Raw genomic sequence first — 5,696 nt, 5'->3', positions numbered from 1 at the left:
GCTCCACCACTTGGATTGTACTAACCTATCTCATATTCACGTAGAGCCAAAGGTTAGCACCTAGGGTTTCATCAATTCACCAAAACCAAACTAGAGCTTTCACGTAGTGAGGTGCAAGAGAAAAGCCTTTCAAATTAATTAAAAATTCTAACTCACATACTAAACTTGTTAGAACATTTGGTGGAGTTGAGCACATTTGAAAAGGCCTCGAAAATGGAGTTTAGTGGGTTGTTTCTGAAATCCTCGGAATTTCAAAGCCTGTCTTGGATATTCTGAGAGGGTCGGGTTTTCTAAAGAAATTTCTGACCAGCCTTCTCTATTTTGCTTGTGACCTTCATCTTGGATATTCCAAACGTGGACGAACGTACTTGGATATTCAGGGCCTAGACGAACTCGCTTGGATATTCCGAAGCTGGACGAACATGCCTGGATATTTTGAACCTGGATGAACACGCTTGGATATTCCGAACCTGGACGAACGTGCTTGGATATTCTGAGGCAGGAGCACATGCTGACTAGGGTTTTGACTGTTCGCTGAGGGACACTCCCATATCCAAGCCACTGCCACAAATATCCAAGCCGTGCTTGGATATTCCAAGGTGGGTGCTTGAAAACATCCCAACGGTTAGTTGTGGGTGGGGGTGTTTTTAACCCCTTCTTCCACCTCTTACTCCCTAACCATTGCCCATTCTTGAGATCCAAAAGTAAAGAACAAGCTCTCTCCTTCTCCTCTCTCACTCCCAAGGATTTGTGCTCCATTCAAGTGAGAGATTGAGCTCTAGTGTTGATCCTAAGAGCTTCAAGAGCATCTCCTCCCTCTCCTCTCCTTCTCCAAGCTTGGTGCTCATTCATGAGAGGATTTGGGGGAAACCCTAGTGTGTGCATTTGAGGTTGCATATTTGGTGGCACTAGGTGGTGATTGTGATTGTGGATTTCTTATTACTCTTGGTGATTGCCATTACCTAGACGGTTGGTGATTTGTTGATTGGTGAGGGGATTTGGTGATTGTGTCCTCCCCCAATCAAGGCTCTTGTGAGGGGTTCTTGTGCCTTCCCCGCGGGAGATCGCAAAGGCAACTCTAGTAAATTGCTCGTGTCATTGAGTTACCCTCACTTTGGGTAGGTTCTTATGGCGCCCTAGTGAAGGGCTTGGTGTGGTGCTAATTAGCTCGTGAACCACCAAGTGTTGGTCGACACAACGGGAACTAGCATGCCAGCAAGCACATGAACCTCGGGAGAAAAATCCTTGTGTCATTTGTCTCCTTGGTTCACTTGGTATTCATTGATTGATTGTCACTTGCCGGGATTGGTAACTATCTCTATCACTTGCATTTACATTTCGATATTCTTGTGTAGTGGTAGAAGTAACTAGAGTTGCTTAGTTGAGTAGCTAGAAGTAATTTGTAGTAACTCTTGTGCTAGCTAGCTAACTAGTGTAGAATTAGCAACCTATACCTTGTGTGACATAGAGATTGTAATTCACTAGAATTGCTTGGATAGATGGCTTGCATCTCTTGGTAGAGCTAGAGCAAAACTCGCTATTGCCTTTTGTTGTACTAATCATTTTGTTCTAGTGATTTGTAGATTTTTAATTAGGCTATTCAACCCCCCCTCTAGCCATTAGGACTTTTCACCACCGTTCTCCATTCAATCCCACCATAATCACTCCAACAGAGAATGGAGAGTGGAGCTCTACTAAATGGGTCCTAGACAATAACCAAATGGGTCCTAGACAATATAATTAAATTTTATTAAACATATTACTGTAGCTCTTTCTTTTTGGAGAGGGCTGTGGATGAATTACATATATGAGAGTTTTGTAAGTTGAGACGTTGAGACATGCAAGATTTACAGCTATTATGTATCAATGTTCATCTCTGATGCAATTATCTGGACTTTAAATCATAATGTGATATTTTCTGTCCACTCTTTTCATAGATAAAAGAAAATGGAACTATTCCAATTTCAGCATAAGCTCAATGGAAGGTTAAAATATCTTTGAAGGTCAAAGATTTGCTTCTTAGTTTAGGAGTTAAGAATGAATTTCTTACTAAGTACCCCCTCTCCAAATTATAAGTCGTTCTGCCTTTTCTAGATACATAGTAAAAACTTTGTAGTATGTCTCTAGATCGACTTATAATTTTGAACGGAGGGAGTACAGTTTTATTAAGAGAGAATGAAAGGATTATGTGTACTGTTCTATGGTCGGCAGGAAAGTGTGGCAATGGACCCCTTTGGTTTTCAAAGTAACATGTTGTTTTCAATATAAGATGGACAAATGGTTGGATAGTTTCCCTAGAAAATTATTTAAATTCTGGTTGGAGCATCAACTGTGTGCTGGACCCTGCGGAAATAAAGATATTTGGCATTTCCTCAGAATTAGCATTCAACTGATCTGATGCAGGCTATTTATAATATGTCACTGAATGCATTCTTGGTTTATTTGCAGCAGAAGGTGCGAAGAATACTGCAGGAGGAAATACAAGCTAGTTTCTACAAGTTTTTGCTGTGCTAGAAACATTCGCTATCAGCAACTGAATATGTTCCACGTTTGTTAAAACCAGTGTGGATATAGATGTTTCTCGTATGTTAGTCTAAATTATGGTTGTGCTTACCTGTGGCTTATGAACAATGTACGAATGTACAGTAGATAAGAAATTCCGAACGCAATGGCTAATACTACGTTGATCGAGGTGGGCTATATGCTGTTACTGTAAAGCATCATTTGTCTGTTACCGTTTGCTCTTTTAACTGAGTCTATCTTAAAAAACTTACAAAGAAATACTAAAATGTTGAATCCTTTTGTAGTTGCATCCAACAATGGAGACAATTACATCTCACTGATTTTCATTCTAATCATCATAACTGTGTGTTCTTTTTTTTTGCGAAAAACAACTGTGTGTTCTTCAAAGATGACTTACAATGAAATGACCTGTAGTATTGTAGTTTCATTCAACGAAGGCATAGAGTAGTCCCAGCCCATAGTATCCATAGTTTCTAAAGAGGAGAGCAATTAATATATTATAGAAACTAACATTCCTGATCAATATTTTCCAGGGTAGTTTTTATGTAGAGAAAAAAGTAATGACTTCATACATGCAACACAAAAAAGAGGTCAAGCTATGGCAAGTAGCCAAGTAACCAACGTGGTTACATATCTTACTCAACTGTAAATCTCATGTAAATATGTTGACAGTGAACCATATATCAATTATAATAGTCCATAAAGCACTACTGGATTAAGGCGCTTTGCCGGGTGCCGAATGCACCCGGCAAAGGCTACTTTGCACTCGGCAAAGCCTTTGCCGGGTGCAGCACTCGGCAAAGAGCCTCCGGCAAAAAATTAGTCGGCAAAGATTTCTTTGCCGGGTGCTTTTTATCGGGCACTCGGCAAAGACTTTGCCGAGTGCAAACCCGGCACTCGGCAAAGAAAAGTGGTCGTTACGGCGCCGGCTCCGTCATACCTTGCTTTGCCGGGTGCCATGTCAGAGGCACCCGGCAAAGATTTTTTTAATTTTTTTTTCAAATTTTCTTTGCCGGGTGCCATGCCGGGAGGCACCCGGCAAAGAATTTTTTTTATTTTTTTTAATAATTTCTTTGCCGGGTGTCGCACCGCGGGGGCACCCGGCAAAGAGTTTTTTATTTTTTTCGTAATTTCTTTGCCGGGTGCCAGGTCATGGGGCACCCGGCAAAGAATTTTTTTTTTGAAAAAACTTTGCCGGGTGCCCTGGCCCTGGCACTCAGCAAAGCTGGGAATTCCTTTCAGAGAATTCCCAGCTTTGTTGAGTGACAGGGCCAGGGCATCCGGCAAAGCCTCAAAAATTAATTTTTTTTATTTTGTTTTTTGATTCTATAATCACAAACACAGCATATAAAAGATATATATCACATTTGAAGCATCACAAAGACAATATAGCATATATATATATCACATCCATCTCATCACAAACTCAATACCACACATATATATCACATCGCGAATACAATACCTCACATACACGACATCACAAACATAATAGGTCCAATTACCATCGAAACAAGTCGATAGTGGATCACAGTGCATCACATGTCCATCAAGCGGTGAAAAAGAGATACAAACTAAAGGTGGGGAGGAAACTGAGTGCCTGGTGAAGGAAACTCGGCACCGCCTGCTTACGCCTGAGATGGGTCATTCGAACCCGCCGACGGAGGCTGCATAAAGGACAAGATATTCAGGCGCTTAGAGTGGGTCATCTAATGAAAGCACTAGTCGAAGCAATATGGATTCATACTCACTGGACTAGCTACAACTGGCGGCGGCGCTGGAGCGAACATCGGCACAGGTACACCGTTCACTTGCCCAAATTTCTGCAGGAACATCGTAATCTTCGCCAACTGCTTGGCCTGTCTCTCCCGCTCGGCCCGCTCGGCTTGTCTTTCCCGCTCGGCCACCTCGGTCCTCGCCGCCAGGTCCCGCAGCTCCTGAGCCACCCTTTCGTTATCGGCCTGCAACATTTCAATCGAATGTTTTAGTAATGTAAAGGTAACTAAGTTATGTAAAGATCAATGTACGAAGAGTTAAACTGGACTAACCTGGAGTGCGTCGACCCGCTGCTGTGAAGGGGACGGCCGTTGGCGTATGGCTGGGCCTCCGCTCGGGGTACTTGCTCGGATCTGGGAGAGGGAGGGAACAGAGCCGGACTCGAGGGTGCCATCGCCAAGCCAGTACCGCCCATGCTTCTTGCCCTGTCTGATCCTCATGACAGTTGTGCCATCAATGTCATCGGTGCTCGGATCCCAGTCTGGCCCCTAGACCGACCTTGCGTCCGACGCGTAGGAGCTAATGCGGGTGTGGGCGCTCGGGTTGCTGTACAACTCGGGTGGGTCATCTGGGCTGAAGGTGACAATGGAAGTCGCCTTTCCCTTGCAGGCCAGTCCATACGCCATGAACGTGGACAAAGGCTGGCCACCATGCGACGCCGACTGCGAGAAAGACAACAAGATGATTAGAAGTAACATGCAGAATGGAGCGTCAGAATACTAAAAATGAATTCACGTACCCAAGCTTGCTTGTACACGCTGAGGCTGCGGCTGCCTTGGTGGTGTGTGGGGCCTGTCGCCTGCAAAGCCCGCTCCCGGTGGGCTTCGTGTTCCTAGATATAACCCTCTGTGAACCACCTGTTCACGATCATCTCCTAGTAGTCGGCAAAGGACTCACACCACTATGGAATCATCTACATGTCATAAAGAATTTGAGATGTAAGATGACCAAATGAAAGCTACTTAATCTCAAAATGAATTAGTATTATTCTTCTTCATTTACCTCAATGTACTATTCCTGGGTCAGAGGCATCTATCTTGCCTGTGTCTTGCTGACTTTCTAACCAAGTCACATGGCGTAGTACTTGATGATGCAAGTGAGGCGCTCCTCGTAGTGCATGTCGCTAATGCGTTTCCTGGCACTTTTCACCAAGTTCTTCTCCGCCCTCTCCTCCTGTCCCTCTTCACACCTGAAAAAAAGTCTGCAGACAGACACAATGTATCAATTCATTATGTCAAAAAGTGCCAAATGAATGCGATGTATTGATCAAAGTTGTGCGAACGAGACTTACCCAGAACTCTCTCCTGACCCGCTCCTGCTTGTCTTCATAATCTACGTCGGGGGCAGATTTGTAGTGGTCCCACGATTTGGCCAGCCCCACAGTCCCCTTGTGTGTG

At 43.8% G+C, this 5,696-nt stretch overlaps 1 pseudogene; it reads right to left on the bottom strand.

Annotated features, from left to right (window-relative positions):
- Positions 1 to 4,007: 4,007 nt before the first annotated feature.
- Positions 4,008 to 4,739, bottom strand: LOC136458337 (uncharacterized; annotated as a pseudogene).
- Positions 4,740 to 5,696: the final 957 nt, after the last annotated feature.

This window comes from Miscanthus floridulus, chromosome 6, assembly GCF_019320115.1.
Source record: "Miscanthus floridulus cultivar M001 chromosome 6, ASM1932011v1, whole genome shotgun sequence".
NCBI lineage: Eukaryota > Viridiplantae > Streptophyta > Magnoliopsida > Poales > Poaceae > Miscanthus > Miscanthus floridulus.
The sequence above is the reverse complement of the archived record's forward strand: the minus strand, read 5'-3'. Positions and strand labels throughout refer to the sequence as shown.